The sequence below is a fragment of the Panthera tigris genome, chromosome C1, assembly GCF_018350195.1.
Source record: "Panthera tigris isolate Pti1 chromosome C1, P.tigris_Pti1_mat1.1, whole genome shotgun sequence".
Lineage (NCBI taxonomy): Eukaryota > Metazoa > Chordata > Mammalia > Carnivora > Felidae > Panthera > Panthera tigris.
The window spans coordinates 101,961,439-101,982,652 of NC_056667.1; the positions used below are offsets into that span (position 1 = coordinate 101,961,439).

Below are 21,214 nucleotides of genomic sequence, written 5' to 3' on the forward strand. Positions count from 1 at the left end.
GAATTACCACCCCAATTTACAAGTGAGGAAATAAAGGCACCAAGAGTAGTAACAAAGGAACTTACCCAATGTCTCCTAATGTGGGCCGAAAAAATTCATCATTTTTGTGACCCAAAATAGTGAGTACTTTCTAGGTTGGGAGCTCACCTGGTTAAAGTATGGTGGTCGTGGGGCTGGAACCATTAGCTCCTCCAACTTAGATGAGCAGAGTGTGGTATCATCTTCTCTAAGTAAACTGTAAATCTCCTTTATTTCCCAATATTCCCCATCACGTGCTTTTTGCTCCATTAATTCTGAGCTATTTGCAATTCAAAGCTATTTCGTACTTTTTAAAAACAATATTTATTTATTTTTGAGAGAGAGAGAGAGCATGAGTGCACAAAAGCAGGGGAGGGGCTGAGAGAGAGCGGGAGATACAGAATCTGAAGCAGGCTCTGAGCCATCAGCAGAGCCCCATGCAGGCTCAGACTCATGAACCAAGAGATCATAACCTGAGCCAAAGTTGACACTCAACAGACTGAGCCACTCACATGCCCCTAAGCTGTTTCATACTTCTGAGTTTTTGTTCTGGTGGTTCCCTCTGCCTAGAATACCCTTTCTCTCCTATTCTTCACCTAGTTCAAGCCTACTCATCCTTCAAGTTTCGGCTCAAGTACCATTTTCTCTTGTTTTAGGATGCCTTCCCTGATTCTTCAGTCTCAAAACATTACCCTGACTCTAAGCTCCTCAAGAAAACACCCCTTATGTGTACCCTTCTAGTTTTGAGAACATAGCGTAATGCCAGTGTATAGTAAGTGCTCAGTAAATGCTCATCAACTCAATTAAACTTCTTGGATTTGGATTTTCCTTCCCTATTTTCCTCCAGCCAATTCTGTTGAATTTGTATTTCCCCCAGCCTCCCCTTAGTAATCGCTTGATGTATTCATAGTAAGTTGATGTATTAATTGATTGGTTAGGATAGGAAACTGAGAAGTCAAGAAAAGTATGTTTGTTTGTAATAATGAGTTTAAAGGAAGACAGTTTTTCACCTAAACTGGGGTGATAAAATTATAAATGTAGAGTAAGAGACCTTTTAAAATATTCGACAAGACTTATTAAGATCGTAATAATAGCTAATAATAATAAATAACATTTATTCAGTGTTTATTGTATACCAGGCACTTTTTTAGACACTTAACATATCTTATTCCAGCTGTTTTTCAGTTCATTTTTCCTAACTTATGAGGTAGATGTTATAGCCATTAGAGTTGTGAGGAGACTAAGCCTCAAATAACTTGTATAAAGCTGTACAGGTAGAAAGTGGCGGAGCCAGAATAGCTCCAGGATTCTTGGGTTCTTGGGAAATGAAAGGACCATTCACAGAAGGACAAGTTATGTTGGTGGTTTTATAGAATCAAAATGCCCTACCCAACACGAAACCCACGGAGGGGTGGGGGTCCGTGGCTGCGAGTCCTAAGGGGGCCTCCACTGCCTTCCCCTGTTTACCCATTTTCTAAGAAGGTGGGGTTTAACAAGAAAATGCCAGCAAAACCAGCTGCAGTGTTTGCCTGATTATAGTCTGAAGCCAGCTTTCTCTGGCAGTCCCAGTGCAACCACAGTGATTCAGCCTTTTGAGGCCCCACCCATCCTGGCAAATTTTTCCACTCAGATGTTGATGTCTGTGGGGGATGGAGGAAAAGGAAATCCCTAAAAGGGGGTTTTCTACCTTTATGGAGATCCAAGTTATCGCAGTCCGGGTTTCCTGTTCTAGTTTAGGTGAATCTGGGCCACCACTGCCTTTAGACCCAGCTATTCCCAGCTCCTTTTCAGAGTCTCTTTGTCATTACAGCCTTGGAAAATGAATGTTGCCGGTGAAGTGTATTCTCATTTAAACACACACACACACACACACACACACACACACACACACACACACACGACATCTATGCTCCCCAAACCACAGTGCCCCAAGCATCCTGGTTTTGTTTTCACTGGCATCTTGAGACCTTCAGAAAGCTATTAGATGAACAAGGAAGGGCAGGGGGCAATTCTAAACTTTGAGCAATCATAAGCACAGAAGTTTTTCTCTTTCTTTTATTTTTAAAAGATTTTATGTTTAAGTAATCTCCACACCCAATATGGGGCTCAAACTCATAACCCCAAAATCAAGAGTCACATGCTCCACTGAGCCAGCCAAGTGCCCTGAATTTTTTTCTATTTAAACCTCACTTTTCAGAGGGATTCCGTAGTTGTTCTGCAGAGCTTTAGAAATGTTTTCATTCCTAAGCAACATCGCCAAAGATTATGTATCAGATCAATCTTTTTCTTCCCTTAAGAATTCTGAGTAAAAGGAATGATTCTGAGTGCTGCGGAGAACACAGACATGCAAAGGAGTTACCATTCTCAAAGAGCCGTGCAATCTGAGTAGGGGGATAAGGTATTAAGATTTAGTTGAAATAGCATCTAAAGGAACACAGGGAGAAATATCACAAGATTAGAGGAATTGCCAAACCAATGTATGTCTTTAAAATCTAAATATTTGGACAAAACATTTATTATGATTTGTATGTACATATGTGTGTGAACTTCACAAACATAAATCTTACCTCACACTGGGTGATATAATTAATAAAATAACCTTAAAAAGAGGCTCCCGGGTGGCTCAGTTGGTTAAGCATCTGACTTTGTTAAGCGTCCAACTTGCGCTCAGGTTATGATCTCGCAGTTTATGAGTTCAAGCCCCACATCAGGCTCTGTGCTGACAGCTCAGAGCCTGGAGCCTGCTTCAGATTCTGTGTCTCCCTCTCTCCCTCCCCCACTCATGCTCTGTCTCTCTCTGTCTCTCTGTCTCTCTCTCTCAAAAATAAATGACCTTTAAAAAATTAAAAAATAAAAAGAATGAAGTTAAAAAAATTGGAAAACCCTGAAAACTCTGACAGCTATAGTTACCAACATGGAAAAGGGCAGTCACTCCGGTGGAGAAAGTGGCATTTCAATGAGAAACATTCTTCTTATTTTTTTAATCATCTCCTTTCTGTTTCCTCATTAGAACTTGTTTTCTTCTCTTCACTGTATGAAGAAACGCTCTACATTTCTTCCTGTGGACCCCGAGGAATTTCCATTAAACAGTAATAACAATCACGATACATGTAGTTTTATTGAGTGCTTACAGTGTTCAGGGCTCTATGGATGCACTTACTTCACTTGCATTGTCCTGCTCGGTTCTTGTAGCAGCAGCCTTTTGAAGTTAGTACAGCCATTATGTTCACTTGTTTTGAGAGGGACATTGAAGCTGAGAAGGCCTGGGGATTGCCGGGAAGCACTTGAGCTGTGATTTGAACAGAAGTGTACTGGTTTCAGCGCCTGAGCTCTTAGCCACAATTTTATCACGCCTCTCTATGGACAGCTGACCTCCTTATTCATTTCATTTATTTGTTCATTCATTCGTCCCCTCAGCGCCTGAGTGCAGCCTGTGCGCCAGGCCCTGTTCTAGCTGTCAGATCCACAACGATCAGGTATAAATATGTGTGACACTTCGTGACACATGAGCCAGGTACATGGCAGGGGTGGAAGAGTACAAAGCCCACCAGTGCAGCGATGATGATATACCCAGGCTCCCCTCCCCCACCTGCCTATGGGACTCGCAGCGATGTACATAACTATTGAATGCAGCTGCAGAAGCCACTGAGGCCATGGGCAGCCGCCCCACCCCCCACTAAGGACTTATACATAGAAGGAAGTTGAGATGCTTCCTGCATGAAAAGATATGTGTTTAAGGATGAATATTTACTTCAGTATTCTTCTTTTTTTTTAATTTTTTTAAAAAAAATTTAAAATCTTTTATTTTTGAGAGAGAGAGAGAGAGAGAGCATGAGCAGGGGAGGGGCAGAGAGAGGGAGACACAGAATCCGAAGTAGGCTCCAGGCCCTGAGCTGTCAGCACAGAGCCCGATGTGGGGCTCGAACCCACAAACTGTGAGATCATGACCTGAGCCAAAGTCAGACACTTAACTGACTGAGCCATCCAGGCACCCCATACTTCAGTATTCTTTATATAAATAAAATATTAAAATAATCTGGGGCACCTGGGTGGCTCAGTCAGTTAAGTATTGGATTCTTGATTTCGGCTCAGGTCCCAATCTCATGGTGGTGAGATGGGAGCCCTAGATGGGCTCTGTGCTGGGTGTGGAGCCTGCTTCCGATTCTTTCTCCCTCTCCTTCTGCCTCACTGTAAAGAAATAAAAGAAAGAAAAGAGAAGGAAGGAAGGAAGGAAGGAAGGAAGGAAGGAAGGAAGGAAGGAAGGAAGGAAAGGAAAAAAAGAAGGAAGGAAGGAGGGAATGAAGGGGGAAGGAAGGAAGGAAAGCTGGAAGGAAGGAAGGAGGGAAGGGGGGAAGGAAGAAAGGAGGGAAGGAAGAAAGGGGAGAAGGAAGGAAAGAGGGAAGGAAAGAGGGAAGGAAAGAGGGGGAAGGAAAGAGGGAAGGAAGGAAGGAGGGAAGGAAGGAAGGATGGATGGATTAAGGAAAGAGGGAAGGAAGGAAGGAGGGAAGGAAGGAAAGAAGGATGGATGGATTAAGGTGAAGGTTGATTATTTTGAATATGGTATATGCGTTCAACAGAACATCATAGAGCAATGTACTGAGTTGGAAAGGGGTCCATAATAACAAATTTAGGATTAAACAACAAAACAACAACAACAATTTGACTGAATATTACATAAGATAAAATCTCTTTTTGAGGGAGGAAAAAAATAGAAATGCTTGTAAGGATCTACACCAAAATATTGATAATTATTATGTCTGGGTGATGGGTTTAGCCATGAGTTTTGCCTTCTTTATAACTTTGTGTATTACCTGAATTTTTAATTATGTTTTCATTCTCTCTAAGCATTCAGCAAATATTTCTAGAGTTCTTATTATGTACAACATAATGTCATAGCACTGCAGATACAATAACAAATATGCAAACCTGGTTCCTGCCCTGATTGTCTTTCCAGATTAGCTAATTACAACAATATAATCACTATAATATAATTAAGGAAGCTACACTATATGGCTGGGGATCCTAACTCACTTGGAAGGGGTGGGAGGACTCAGAGCAAGTTTCCTAAAGGAAACTGCATCTAACCAGGGAACTGAAGGGGAGGAATAAGAATTAGCCACCAATAGGGGCTGGGGATGGGAGAAAGAAGAATGTTCCAGATTCAGCTGAGAAAGACGAATATACCTTAGGGCATGGGTGCAAGGAATGTGGAGAAGTGTCAAAACTGGAGGGAGAGGGAGAGAGAGAGAGAAAGAGAAAGAGAGAAACCAGCCTGCAGGTCTTTGCAAAAGCTTTATGTAAAAGCCTTTACATTTTAACAGAGCTCAATGGGGAACCGCTGCAAGTTTGCAGAGAAGGTGGTGACATGATCAGATTTTCCTTATAGAAAATTCCCTTTGGCTTCTGCATGGACTCTGGGTTGGAAGGATGAAGTCTAAGGCAGAGAGGGCAGTTAGGAGGCTGGTGCAGTATTCCAGGCAACCACTGGTGGTGCTGACGGTGTAGGAGTCGGGGAGATGGACAGGTGAAAGAGAACGAGATTTCAGAAGCAGAAGTGACAGGGCTAAGCTGTTGATTGGACGCAGAGCCAGTGCAGGAGGACTAGCCTAAAGGTGAGCTCCCACCAACTCATCTCTCCATTCCCACCTCTGCTAGGTTGTCACTCTCATGCACTTCCAAGTACCTTGTACTTTTACCTTTAATAATATGACTTCTTTGTTCAAGCAAGGTCTGTCTTTAGAATCTGAGCTCCATGATAGCAAGGACAGGGTCTGTCTCCTTCACTATTAGATATGCTGATGAGTGTGGTGCCTGGTTCAGAGTAGACACGGCTCTTTCTTTTTTTGTTGTGTTTTGGTTGAATGAATGATGCTAAGCTTTTTTGCTTGGGCAACTTCTGAGTGATGCCATCCACAGGCAGTACTATTATGATTATTAAAGCAACAGCAACAAAAATCAGTAAAATGATTTTCATTTTTGGAAGAAAAATGAGGAGATCTTTCCTATTCTTGAAAAATTCTAACTCTAACTTGCAAGACAAACAGGTAATTCCAATAATAAGAGTAGGTACCCAATATGTTGTGGAAGCAGCCAGGAGGGGCCCTCCCCTGGGCTTTAGGGTCAGATAGGCTTCTGTTTACTAGGTAATATCAAGTCCTAAGGAAAGTTGGAGATAGTGAAGTCAGCACTGAGTGAGAAGTGAAGAGTGATGACATTCCAGGCTAATGCTGGCACCCATGAAGAGTCCTGGAGGCACCAGAGAGCATAGTGAGTTCAGAAACAGGACGCTTTTTGTCATGGCTGAAGCATTAGAGTGCTGACTGAGGTTCAAGTTGGCTGTATCTCCCCCCACCCACTCCTCCTCATGGTCAAAGCCTTATCGTTGCAGCCACGATCATTCATGGTACCACTGCGAGCTCTTAGCTCTTATGCCTAGAGAAAGTCTTAATTTCTTTCCTAGAGGAGGATGGAGAAAATATGATTTAAAATCTAGAAAAATAATTGAGGCCATAAATTGATATGTCACCCTCCGGATAGTAGAAGCTCAGCAAATAATCTGTTTGGGTTGAACCAGTTATGAACAAACAACACCAAGTTCTGCTGGTGTTGGTCGAGCCAGATGGATGGAGAAGCTAGTCTGGAGCCTCAGGGTCCTTGAGATCTCTGAGTATCAGTACAGTTCAGCCGTCCTTTCTGCCTTGGAGTTCATTTAACTTTCTCTGACAGCGCTATTTCTGGCTGGCCTGTTTATTTTTGGTGTCCAGGGAAGTTGTTATTTGTTTTGTTTTGGTTTTATATAGTTCACAGTGCTCTAATGTGATGGTGACGGTGACATCTTGTTATGCCAGGATCGGGCGTGGTGTGGGTGTGTGTCTATGGTGGGGGAAGGCTGCAGGAACATCATCTGAATCCCTATCCTTTATTTGCATAACGACGGCTGCCAAAGATAGGGTTTAGTCAACCTGATGTAGTAACTCTGTTGTTCACTCTCGTCATGAAGACAGTTATAACAAGAAAAGGCTGTGTGGAGAATGGGTGTCGGTATGCTTCTGAGTTTTGGGGGAGAAAATGGAATGATATTAATATTTTATCATTTAAAAGACTCTCGGGGCACCTGGGTGGCGCAGTCGGTTAAGCCTCCGACTTCAGCCAGGTCACGATCTCGCGGTCCGTGAGTTCGAGCCCCGCGTCAGGCTCTGGGCCGATGGCTCGGAGCCTGGAGCCTGTTTCCGATTCTGTGTCTCCCTCTCTCTCTGCCCCTCCCCCGTTCATGCTCTGTCTCTCTCTGTCCCAAAAATAAATAAAAAACGTTGAAAAAAAAAATTTAAAAGACTCTCAAATTTCAGGAATTCTGTTGAAATTTTAGAAACAGTTTCAGAAGGAAGATTTGGTTATTGTGGAACCCAAAAGGAAAAAAAAAAAAAAAAGCAAAGTGTAGCATTTGCAGTCTCCTTTCTGAGGCAGGCATCAACAGTGAGCTTCTGGAAGCCTGGTTGGAACCCCTGTGTGGAAGTGAAAGTGAAAGCCGATGAGTGGGGGGGCGGGGGGGAGTTGACTGACTTTGATTGACATTTTCCTTGCTAAAATGGTATGTAAAAGTTATGTGTGTTCTTCAGGATGGCCTAATGTGTATGTTTTTCCAGTGTCAAAATACAGAGTGGACTCTGTGTTTCCTTTCTGTTTTATGTCAGGATTGTTAACAAAACTGTAACTTGATAAAACATAGTAACCTGTGAGTTTTTGATAGGGCTACTTGGAGGATACTTCCTCTAGCCTTCATGTTAACGCCCCATAATCTAAGCAGGATTAACATATAGAACATTTAGAAATAGGGGCGCCTGGGTGGCTCAGTCGGTTGAGCGTCCGACTTCGGCTCGGGTCACGATCTCACGGTCCATGAGTTCGAGCCCCACGTAGGACTCTGGGCTGATGGCTCGGAGCCTGGAGCCTGCTTCCAATTCTGTGTCTCCCTCTCTCTCTGCCTCTCCCCCGTTCGTGCTCTGTCTCTCTCTGTCTCAAAAATAAACGTTAAATAAAATTTTTTTTTAAAAAAGAAATGATCAGGGCTTTTTAAAAAAATATTTACTTATTTTTGAGAGAGAGCGTGAGTGGGGGAGGGGCAGAGAGAGGGAGACAGAATATGAAGCAGGCTCCAGGCTTTGAGCTGTCAGTAGAGAGCAGGGCTCAAACTCATGAACCGCAAGATCATGACCTGAGCCAAAGTCAGACACTCAACTGACTGAGCCACCCAGGTGCCCCTAGAAATGATCAGTTCTAAACTATTTGCTTTTTACTGAATTGAATTGAATTGAATTGGACTTTGAATCTTTATCAATGAAAATCCTTTGTGAAAGGCAAAGGACCGAGCAAGTTACCTCTCCCAGCCTAGGTTTCTTTTTTTTCTTCTTTTTTAAGTAACAGCTTTACTCAGATTTAATGTACACACAATGAAATTCACCCTTTTAAACTGTACAATTCCATAGTTTTAGTATAGTTTCAGTATATTTGCCAAGTTGTGCAACAATTACCATTACCTAGTTACACCACATTTTCATCTCCCCCCAAAACCTCATACCTATTTACAGTCACTCCCCATTCCCTCTCTCTGCAGCCCCTGGAAACCATTCATCCACTTTCTCTATTTGCCTTTCCTGAACATGTCATATAAAGAGTCATACAATCTGTGACTTTCTGTTTGGCATCTTTCACATTAGTACAATGTTTCGAAAGGTCATCCATGTTGTATGAGGTATCAGTATTTCATTCCTTCTTATGGATGAAAAATATTCTGTTGTATGAGGTGCCTGGGTGGCTCAGTTGGTTGGGCAACTGACTTCAGCTCGGGTCATGATCTCACAGTTCATGGGTTCGAGCCCCGCATGGGGCTCTTGTGCTGACAGCTCAGAGCCTGGAGCCTGTTTCAGATTTTGTGTCTCCCTCTCTCTCTGCCCCTGCTCTGCTCACGTTCTGTGTCTGTCTCTCAATAATAAATAAATGTTAAAAATATATATATTTTGTTGTATGGATATCCTAAACTTTGTATCCATTCATCAGTTGATGGAGGTTTGAGATGTTTCTATTTGTTAGCTATTATTAATAATGCTTCTATGAACATTCATATACAAGACTTTGTGTCCACACATTTCTTGAGATTATAACTAGGAGTGGAATTGCTGGGTCATATGGTAATTCTGTGTTTACTACCCTTTGAGTCCTAATGATTTGGTGTATTCATCTTGAAAATGGGGAAAACTATGTTTTATATAAGTTCAGGTGGTCAGATCCTCCAGGGTCACATGGAAGATTATTTACGGTGAAGGATAGCTTTTTCTTTCTTTCTTTTTTTTATTCTCATTAGTTAACATAAAATGTAGTTTGGCTTCAGGAGTAGAACCCAGTGATTCATTACTTACATGTAACACCCAGTGCTCATCCCAATAAGTGCTCTCTTTAATACCTATCACGCACTTCCCCCACCCCCATCAACCCTCAGTTTGTCCTCTGTATTTAAGAGTCTGTTATGGTTTGCCTCCCTCTCTGTTTTTATCTTATTTTTCCCTCCCTTCCTGTATGTTCATCATGTTAAGTTTCTCAAATTCCACAAATGAATGGTATCATATGATATCTGTCTTTCTCTGATGGACTTATTTCTCTCAGTATAATACTCTCTAGTTCTATCCACATTGTTGCAAACTGAACAATTTCATCCCTTTTCGTCTCCAAGTAGTAGTCCAGTGTATGCGCATGCGTGTTTGTGCGCACACACACACACACACACACACACACACACACATGCGTGTGTGTGTGTGTGTGTATCACATCTTCTTAATCCATTCATCAGTTGATGGACATTTGGGCTCTTTCCATAACTTTGCTATTGTTGATAGTGCTGCTATAAACATGGGGGTGCATGTGCCCCTTCGAATCAGCATTTTTGTATCCCTTGGATAAATACCTAGTAGTGCAATTGCTGGGTTGTAGGGCAGTTCTATTTTTAATTTTTCGAGGAATCTCCACAGTTTTCCATTGTGGCTGCACCAGTTTGCATTTCCACCAGCAGCGCAAAAGGTTCCCCTTTCTCCACATCCTTGCCAACATCTGTTGTTTCCTGAGTTAATTTTAGCCATTCTGACCGGTGTACAGTGAGGGATACTTTTTTAAAAGATGCAGGGACATGAGGTAGAAGGGGAAGTACTTTATCAGTCACGAGGGAATCCCAAGTTCACAGGGGTCATCTAGTGTCACAGTTAAGGCCCTGTTGAGTATACAGTGTGGGTCAGACTGTTGGGAGCAGTAGTCTGTGCTTCTCCACTTTCTAGATGAGCAAGTCAGCTAACTTCTCAATGTCTCACTGTCCTGATAGTACAGTGAGATGTCCTGATATCTCCTGAAAGGAGATAATAGTATCTAATCTTCTTACTTCACAAGACAAAATGAAATACTATACATGGAAGTCCTTTGTACATTGTCAAATTCTATGCAGGTGATCGTCATGAAGGCAGCATAATTGTATCCAATTAGTTTTGTAATACACATCGAGGAAATTCAACCTTTGTATTTCTTCAGCTTAGATTTTGTCAGAAAAGCATAGGAACTTCCAGGTACATAGATGTATTATACACAAAAATATTTATATGTGAAAAAATCCATCTTCTTTCTTCTCCCTGCCCATCTCTTCGTGTCTACCCCTATCCTCCAAGTTGGGCTCCTGGGTTGGATTCCACTGGATGTTAAAAAGCAGCAAATACTCTCCAACCATTTGTATGCCCTTCCCATAGGGCTGTTTTGAAAATATGACAGTTAGAAAAGTTATAGGTTAAATAATCTACTGGGGATCATCGTTGGGTTCCAATCATCATTGCTGGTTTTGTCTTGGAAATATGGCGTCCTTCGTTCTCATTAATCTCCTCCTCACCTTCCTGTGAAGGCAGCTGGAGCTCTGTCAGAACAGGTCAACTCCCACCACCTTCTAGGGCTCTACTATCAGAGAGCTGGTGGTGTGCTCTGAGATTTCTTCAAAAAGTTTTAGCTTTCTCACTAATGCTACCTTTGGTAGTATTGTTTCTATGAGAAAGTGTGCTTTGCACATGGAATCTCAGGATAGGTGAGGATCCTCCAGAGCTCACTAGAGGTGATGTGTGAAGACTTAACAAAATCCCCGACAAGTGGTCTTTTAGCCTCAGCCAAGTCCCTTTTGTGACAGGAAATATACTGTCCCTCATAATGTAAGTTCTCAGTAAATATTTGATGTATAAATAAATGGATGGAGTGTGGTAAGAGTTCATTACATCCAACTCTACTAGAGAATTTATCCTCCTATCTAATTCATAGCTGCCTCCCTGTAATTCCTAGTTTCATTCCCTTTGAAATAGTTTTTAAAAATTATGACCTATTTTACACAATAGGAACATACAAAGAACAATAAAATACTTGTCCTTGTACCTAATATCTAAACTTTAACCGATATTATTTTCATTCTCTTTGCCTCAGATTAAAAAACAAAAGTTAGGGGTGCCTGAGTGGCCCAGTTGGCTAAGCGTCCAAATCTTGATTTTGGATCAGGTCATGATCTCATGGGTTTGTGAGTTCAAGCCCTGCATGGGACTCCATGCTGATGGCACAGAGTCTGCTTGGGATCCTCTCTTTCTCTCTCTTTCTGTCACTGCCCCGAACTCACGTGCATGTGTGAGCGCTGTCTCTCTCAAAACATAATAAACTTAAAAAAAACTTAGCATACAGATACAGTGGTAACCCTCTTAGCAACCTACCCAGGTCCCAGAGTCTCCTTTCCTACACTGAATTACTAGTAAGTATCTTTCCCAAAATCACACAATTAGAAAATAGCAGAGCTGGGATTTGAACCTAGTTCTCTTTGGTTCCAAAGCTATTGCTCTTTCCATAATGGCATGCTATCCTGCCTGGATAAATATGCACAATAGTGATAATATTTATTGCCTATTTATTCATGGGTAAGATGTCAAGAGTTACTTAAAACGCTACTCTCCTATTCCTCTGTTTACCTAAGTTGCTTGAGAATAATTTTATTTTCATGACATGTAGACATGAATTATCATAGATATCAAATTAATAGAGCTTAAGTTGCAGAAGTTATATTTGAAAAGAATGTCAATTAAGATGATTAGTCATTTTCAGTGGAGTGGAACTTTATTTTTAGGGGAGAGATTAATATGTTTTCAAGCATTTCCATTATGAGAGCAATCTGGGGGGTCTGAAGATGATTAAGCAAACGTGAAGCTGAGTTTTTTTCCAAGGCCGACTTGACAGTTGCTTATGTTAATGGGGCATGACATACAACAGCTGGGTTGTAATCCTGCTATTGTCGGCATTGACTGAGTCCTTATTAAAGTCTTATTTCCAGTCTGAACTAATACGTTAAGCAGCGGGAAGAAGAAATTAAAGAAAGAACAGGGGAGAGCCATTAATGTGTGAGGGGAAAAAATATTTTGAGAGAATAGTAAAGATTTTCTATGTTCTGTGTAAAAGAAGGAAGAACAAAGATAGACGTCTGTCGCTTGCTCAGGAACCCTCAGCATCATTTTCTTTATTTCCCCAGCAATGCAGAGTTTATAAAAACCTATAGATCTACGACCTGCCCACAGAAGGCCTGATTTCAGAGGTTTAGTGTGCGGCCCAGGGTTGTGCATTCTGTTTGTTTGTCAAAGCTACAAAACCTGAACAAGTAAAACAAAACACAGCAACAAAACCATCTCCCTAGTACGCAGCTGCAGGCCTTCTTTCCTTGCTCTTTTCTTCGCTCCTTGTGCAGATGGGGAGCCAGGATCTGCCTGCCTGGAGGAACACAGCCAAGACCCTCACTCTGACTTTTAAGATCTTCCTGCAGTGTCTCTGTCCTTGCCATCCTGTCTCTCCCATCACAGATGGTGTGTTCAGACCAGGAGGGCCCTCTGCACCTGTACCTGTCTTCTACCTGCCGGGATTGCCTCATGCTCTCCCCCGAGCCTCGCCAAACCCAGTTCACCCCTTCAGGAGAGCTGAAATGCCAGTTCTCTGTGGAACCTTCTCTGACAGCTTCTCTTTCCTATTTTCTACAGTTTCTATTATTTGTACAGTTCATATTGTCCTTTGATAGTAATTTGTCACATATTATTCCCTGTTGGTTTATTTTTAAAAAAAATTTTTTTTAGTGTTTATTTATTTTTGAGAGAGAGAGAGAGAATGAGCAGGGGAGGGGCAGAGAGAGAGGGAGGGAGGGAGGGAGGGAGGGAGGGAGGGAGAGAGGGAGACACAGAATCCGAAGGACAGAGCCTGATTTGGGGCTCAAACTCACAAACTGTGAGATCTTGACCTGAGCCACAGTCGGACACTTAACCGACTGAGCCACCCAGGCACCCCATTATTCCCTGTTTGTTTAGAATTCTTACTCAAAGTTCGGAATCTGCCTTATACATTGAAGTTAGTTTGTTAGACAAGTTTGTTTTAGTTATAAAATAACATTTTATAAAGAATACCTTTAGAGCAGAAGACAGGAAATAATACAGAAATTAATGCTATTGAAACCAAAACAAAGTAGAACAGATCAATGAAACCAGAAGCTGGTTCAATTAGCAAAATTGATAAACCACTAGCGAGTTTGATCAAAAAGAAAAAGGAAAGGACCCAAATAAATAATATCGGGAATGAAAGACGAGAGATCACAGCCAACACAGCAGAAATAAAAACAATAATAAGAGAATATTATGAGCAATTATATGCCAATAAAATGAGCAATCTGGAAGAAGAATGTCTTTAGATAAGCTCTTCATCCTGAAACAACTGTGTAATCTTATATACAGATTGAGTTCTATTAGAATGAAATCCAGAGAAGTCAAAGTGAGCAGGTTAATTATTCATCAGTTCTTTTATTCAACAAATATTTGTTGCACACCTGTTGTATACTAGGTTCTGTTCTTGGAACTGGTGATATAGCAGTGAAAAAAAACAGGAAAAAATCCTGCTTATCTTATGGGGTCTACATACTAATGGGCAGAGACAAGAAACAAAATAAACAAATATAATATTTTAAACAATGAAAGTGTATGGATTAATAAACAGTGAAAGGAGTGCAGGGGTGAGGCCTAGGGAGAGTTATACTTCTTTTTTTTTTTTTACGTTTATTCATTTTGAGAGAGTGTGTGTGTGTGCAAGCAGGGGAGGGGCAGAGAGAGAAGGAGAGGATCCTAAGCAGGCTCTGAGCTGTTAGCATGGAGCCTGATGTAGGGATCCACGTGAGGCTCAAACTCACAAACTGTGAGATCATGACCTGAGCTGAAACCAAGAGTCAGACGCTTAACCGACTGAGTCACCCTGGCACCCCGGAAGAGTTACAGAGGGGGTGGTCAGGGGCACCTGGGTGGCTTAGTGGGTCAAGCATGTGACTTTGGCTCAGGTCATGATCTCATGGTTTGTGGGTGTGAGCCCCGCATCCGGTTCTGCCCTGGCAGTGTGGAGCCTGCTTGAGATTCTCTCTCTGTGTCCCTCCCCCATTCACGCGCGCGCTCTCTCTCAAAGTGAATAAAAATAAAATAAAATAATAAAGAGCTCCAGGGTGGCTCAGTTATTAAGCATCTGATTTCGGCTCAGGTCATGATCTCATGGTTCATGAGTTGAGTCTCACATCAGGTGAACTTGAGCCCCACTTCGGGTGAGTCCCTCTTCTCCATCTCTCTCTCTCTCTCTGCCCCCCCCCTCCATCAGTTGTGCTCTCTCTCAAAAAAAAATTAACATTAAAAATAAAAATAAATAAACAAACATAAATAGGGTGGTCAATTCCTTGAAGTGATATTTGATCAAAGACACAAAGATGAGGAAGACAATCAGGTATCTAGAGACAGAGAAGGAGTGTACCATATAGAAGCATCAACAAGCCCTAAGGCCCTGAGGAAGGAAGGTGCTTGCTGTTTTTGAGAAACAGCAAAGAGAGAATGGCTGGAGCAAAGTGTGTAGGGGGAGAGTCATTGGAAAAAGGAAGACAGGGCAAGGATCCAGGCTCCAGATTCCGTAGTGCCTTGGGCCTATGGCCTAATGACAGCATTTCACTCTGAATTTGTGGGAAAACCAGTGGGATTTCCAGCAGAGGAGTAATCTGTTGTACTTTCAAGGATCACTGTGGCTGCTCTGTTAAGAATAGAATAGGGGAGCAAGAGTAGGAGCAGAGAGACCAGTTAAGGGGGTTCTTTAAATAATTTAGGGGAGACATCAATCACAGTATCTTGGGCCAGAGTGGTAGAGGTCCAGTGCAGTGGTACTTTATAAACAGATATAAAGTAGAGATAATAAGATTTACAGACAGATGAGATGATGTGTATGAGAGAGAAGAGACCAGAAGAACTCAAAAGGTTTTGGCCCAAATAACTGTTACAAATCGAAATGGGATCCACTGGGGAAGAAACGTGTCTGCTAGGAAAGATCGGGAGTTCAGGTTCAGATGCCGCAAGTATGACAGGTCTCTCTCTATTCGAGTGGCCATTTCTACTAGGAAGTTAGACACAGATTGGAGTTCAGGAAAAAGGTCTAGATGGGCATATAAATTTTTTCTACAGTAACCATTCTAGCAAATGTAGTTTCTTTGGAGCTATTAAAACACACCTTTCTATATTATTGGAAAATTGTGAGAATAATAACAGCAGGATAGCCCCTAACTAACAAGTCAAATCAGCAAGAAATAAAATACATATGAAATACTTATCTATTCATTAATTCAACAAATATTTAGGGGCTGCTTCCTAAATATTGTGCAGTGACAGAGCACAGATACCAAATATGCCTTTTCAGCCCTCGAAACACTCTAGTGTGGTCAAGGTGATTGTAAGCGGGCTGTGACTGCACAGTGGGCTGAATGTTCCTGGGGAGCTCTGCTTGGCTGTTGTGGGAGCCGAAGGATTAGAGAACGACGAGTGAGTCCTTGGCCTTCCCTTGGGCAGCTCACAGACTAGTCGGAGAGACACAAACACGGGAAAAGTTAAAGAGCCCTAAAAGATGTAAATAACCCTTGAAGACCACAGACAAGCAATGTCATGAGGCACCATATGAACACTTGCAAATGTTGATGTTTGCCTTAAGAGTTCAAAGAGGGAGACCTCTTTCCAGGCTGGGGTAGCAGGGAAGGCTTTTGTTTGGGTGGGATCAGAACTAGGACTTGAAAAAAGAGTCAGGGTTTCTTGAGGGGTTGTGATAGCATTTTCCTTTATTCTAAGAGTGATGGGATGCCTGTGAAGGGCTTTAAGTAAGGGAGATGTCAGGATAAGATTTGAGCTTTGAAAACATTACTTTGACTATAATATGGAGAACAGATGGCTGTAGTGAAGTCTGGCAGACATGACACACTGTTGCAAAAGTCTTTGCTCTGAGGTCTGCTGTGAGAATGGAGCATTCAAGTTGAGCAAAGAGCTGGATGTGTAGGGCTAGATCTTGGGGGAGAGAACTTAGGGAAGGTTTGGGGGTTGTTTGGGAGACAACAGCAATAGCCCTAAAAGTGGATAATATCTCTGAGGGAGAAAGTATGAAGAGAACACAATCAGAAGGGGGAGAACTAACCATTGTTTAGGCACTTTAAGGACCTGGGGGGGGGGGGGGGAAGAAACAGAATAAGGGCCAGAGAGATAGAAAAGCAAAGTATCACTGGGTATAAGAGAAAACGCACATTAATGTGCAGAAAGATGGCACAAAAACAGACACATAGACCAATGGAATAGAATAGAGACTCCAGAATTGGACCCACAAATGTATGGCCAACTAATCTTTGACAAAGCAGGAAAGAATATCCAATGGAAAAAAGACAGTCACTTTAACAAATGGTGCTGGGAGAACTGGACAGCAACATGCAGAAGAATGAAACTAGAACACTTTCTTACACCATTCACAAAAATAAACTCCAAATGGATGAAGGACCTGAATGTGAGACAGGAAACCATCAAAACCCTAGAGGAGAAATCAGGAAAAAAACTCTCTGACTTCAGCCGCAGCAATTTCTTACTTGACACATCTCCAAAGGCAAGGGAATTAAAAGCAAAAATGAACTATTGGGACCTCATCAAGATAAAAAACGTTTGCACTGCAAAGGATATAATCAACGAAACTAAAAGGCAACCAACAGAATGGGAAAAAGATTTGCAAATGACATATTGGATAAAGGGCTAGTATTTTTTTTTTCAATATATGAAATTTATTGTCAACTTGGTTTCCATACAACACCCAGTGCTCATCCCAAAAGGTGAAAGGGCTAGTATTTAACATCTGTATAGAACTCACTAAACTCCACACCTGAAAAACAAATTGTCCAATGAAGAAATGGGCAGAGGACATGAATAGACACTTTTCTAAAGAAGACATCCAGATGGCCAACAGGCATATGAAAAGATGCTCAATGTCACTCCTCATCAAGGAAATACAAATCAAAACCACACTGAGAGACCATCTCATGACAGAGTGACTAAAATGAACAAATCAGGAGACTATAGATGCTGCGAGGATGTGGAGAAACGGGAACCCTCTTGCACTGTTGGTGGGAATGCAAACTGGTGCAGCCGCTCTGGAAAACAGTGTGGAGATTCCTCAAAAAATTAAAAATAGATCTACCCTATGACCCAGCAATAGCGCTGCTAGGAATTTACCCAAGGGATACAGGAGTGCTGATGCATAGGGGCACTTGCACCCCAATGTTTATAGCAGCACTTTCAATAATAGCCAAATTATGGAAAGAGCCTAAATGTCCATCAACTGACGAATGGACAAAGAAGATGTGGTTTATATATACAATGGAATACTACTTGGCAATGAGAAAGAATGAAATCCTGCCATTTGCAGCAACGTGGATGGAACTGGAGAGTATTACGCTAAGTGAAATAAGTTAGTCAGAGAAAGACAGATATCATATGTTTTCACTCTTATGTGGATCCTGAGAAACTTAACAGAAGACCAGGGGGAAGGGGAGGGGGAAAAATAAGTTACAGAGAGGGAAGGAGGCAAACCATAAGAGACTCTTGAATACTGAGAACAAACTGAGGGTGGGGGAGAGGGGAAAGTGGGTGATGGACATTGAGGAGGGCACCTGTTGGGATGAGCACTGGGTGTTGTATGGAAACCAATTTGACAATAAATTATATATAAAAAATGTGCAGAAAGAAATATCCAAGTTGGGTAAGAATACCCTGCATTCATATGGAACCTTACTTTCCATAAAACTTTTTTTTTTTTTTAAGTAGGCTCCATTCCCAGCATGGAGCCCAGTGTAGGGCTTGAACTCAAGACCTTGAGATCAAGACCTGAGCTGAGATCAAGAGTTGGATCCTTAACCAACCGAGCCACCCAGGTGCCCCTTCATAAAACTTTTGTTTATTTATTTTTTAAATATTAAAAAAAAATTATTCTTTATTTTTGAGGGAGAGACAGAGAGACAGTGCGAGTTGGGGAGGATCAGAGAGAGAAGGAGACACAGAATCCGAAGTAGGATTTAGGCTCTGAGCTGTCAGCACAGACCCCAACACGGGGCTTGAACCCACAAACTGTGAGATCATGACCTGAGTTGAAGTCGGACGCTTAACCAACTGAGCCACCCATGCACCCCTATTTTTAAAATATTTTTAATGTTTATTTATTTTTGAGAGAGCCAGAGCACAAGTGGGGGAGGGGCAGAGAGAGGGAGACACAGAATCCGAAGCAGGCTCCAGGCTCTGAGCTGTCAGCACAGAGCCCCATGCAAGGGCTCTAACTCACAAGCAATGAGATCATGACCTGAGCCAAAGTCAGATGCTTAACCGACTGAGCCACCCAGGTGCCCCTTAAAACTTTTATTAAATTATCTTATGTGATAAAAGAATCTAAGGAGACATCAAAATCACGATTAAACACTAATCTAGAATCTGACAGCCTGTTCCCCCTGTGCAAAATGGTAGTAGGTAGATAATAAGTAGATTGTAAGTAGGTTATTCCTCTAGGAGCTTAGACCAGAAAAGGGTCTTAAAAACCACCTACTTTCCAACCACTTCATTTTATAAATGAGGACACTTAGGCCTCTGGAGAAGTGAATTTCCAAGGTCATACAGCTATTTAGTAACAGGTCAGACCAGAAAAGGATCTTCTGAGTTTTTATTTAGATTTCCCTCTTCTTCACGGTCTCTAAGCCTGAATGACACTCATTTATTCTCAAAGCATGGATTTAATGAAAATAGCTAAATGAATTTCAAATGTGTACATTTTTTAGAAACAAATATTTTGTCTTAAGATACAGTCAATGGTAAGAAATGTTTTGCCTACTTATAACCCACATTTATTAGAGAGAATGTTCAGTTCTTATGCCCTCCTGAGGCCACTTTATTCACTCAAACTTTTTCTATCTTTCAAAGGACAGGGCAACTGCAACTCTTCGTGTAGCTTTTTCTCATCATTCCAGTGCGAATTAATCACTCTTTCTTCTGGGTTCCCATAGATGCAATGTTTTTCAAATTTCAGTATGAAACATACCCATGGGTCATGAAGTCAATTCAGTGGGTCACTCCCCAGAAGAAAAATAGAATAGAAAATATCAGAGCACATCACACATAGTGACGGTAACATTACTTGGTGAAACTTTTACTTCAGTTACGTATGTGTGCATATGTGTGTGTGTACTGGATTGCAGTATAAAACGAAAAAAGTTTGAAAAACACACAGGATTGGAGGATTCTAGTGTAAAACACACCCCATATGTATATGGCCACCCAGCTCTTTGAGAGTTGGAACTGTCTTCATCTTTGTTTCATTCATACTATCTGGTGGGTCCTCAGGAAATGTTGATTAGAATTATTATGAGGAATTAAGAATTAGAAGAATGAAGAGCAGGTAGGTGAGGGAAGAAATGAGCATTTGATTTAAGTATAAAGGTTTTAGTTGCCTTTACTTTAGATGTTAATTTTTTTTCAACCTAGTATTACTGGCACAAGAACCTGGGTTTCATGTCTGTGCTGTGGGATGGTCTCCCGGTCACCTTCAACGTCCCGTGTGATGTGATATAAATAATACTTCCTGCTAATGTTGCAGCTGTCACTCAAGGATCTTAAATTGCTTTACGAGCAGGATCTGGTGATGAGTGCCTGGCTCCACTTGGCAGGTGCCTGAGTTAAGAACCAGTGACTGGCTGAAATCTCTGGGCTCCAGACTGACGCCTGCCTCCCTCCCTCCCTCCCCCAACCCTTTCTTTCCATCATCCCTTGGAGGAAGGAGCCTTTGACCCCACCTCTTTGTGAGGCAGTCTAACTGGTAAACAGTTTGCAATGATTCCACAGGGAACTAGGAGGGGGGTGGGGGTGGCTGTAGTGTGGGGGAGAGGGGTGGGAGGCCCATGGTTTTAGTAAAGGCTGTTTATTTAATTAACTGCCTCAGGGCTTGAGAAGTCCAGGGAGGAAAACTGGGAAGGAACTGATTAGAGGTGAGCCCTGGATCATCAAAGGAAATTGGAGAACCACCAGTAAATAGCTCTTTAAGATTTGCACCTGACAGAAAGGGGGTGTTTGACATGTGGTCCCCATTTTACGTACACATGCTCTTTCCTATAGAGCATGCTTGCTTGCTCTGGCCACACTGCTTTGGTTTGTTTTTTGTTTACTTTCGTAAACTCTACTCCCAACCAACGTGGAGCTTGAACTCACACCCTGAGATCAAGGGTCGCATGCTGTACCAACCGAGCCAGCCAGGCACCCTCCTTTGGGTTTTACTGTGCAAATCAACCACCAAAAACTTAAGTGCCCACTCACACACACAGACCTTCATGTCCTTCTGTTTTGTGCAAGCCCACCAGCACCTTGAAGTATTCCCACTCCCCATTTCCTGGAAACTTATGGGGGTCCATTTTCTCTTTTCTGAGAAGCCGTTAACTGCCTATAGTTGGGCCCGGGAGGCTCGGGGAGGGTGACAGCCCAGTCCCGGCTCGGAGTCGGGTTACACCACTTGTGTCTGAGTTCACGCAGCATGTTCCTCTGTCAGGGATTCCGCAAATATCTCCCAGAGGTAAAAAAGGAAAGTGCGCTGCACTCCGGCACCCAGAGCAGTGAGCCCCAGTCCCAGGTCCCCGAGAGAGCGCCAGCCACCGGGGTCATGTCGCCATAGCCTCAGCAGCGTCCGGGCGGCTCGCTTCAGGCCGCGGTGCAGCTGCACTATGTTCCTAGGGTGAGGGGGCGATCGGGCATGCTGCTCCCCATGGGCT

At 42.3% G+C, this 21,214-nt stretch overlaps 1 protein-coding gene across 1 annotated transcript in view; it reads left to right on the forward strand.

Moving 5' to 3' along the window:
• The window catches only part of LOC122240822 (myomegalin-like), a 113,610-nt gene that overhangs the window by 54,706 nt on the left and 37,690 nt on the right, over nucleotides 1-21,214 (forward strand). The gene's annotated exons all lie outside the window — the stretch shown is intronic.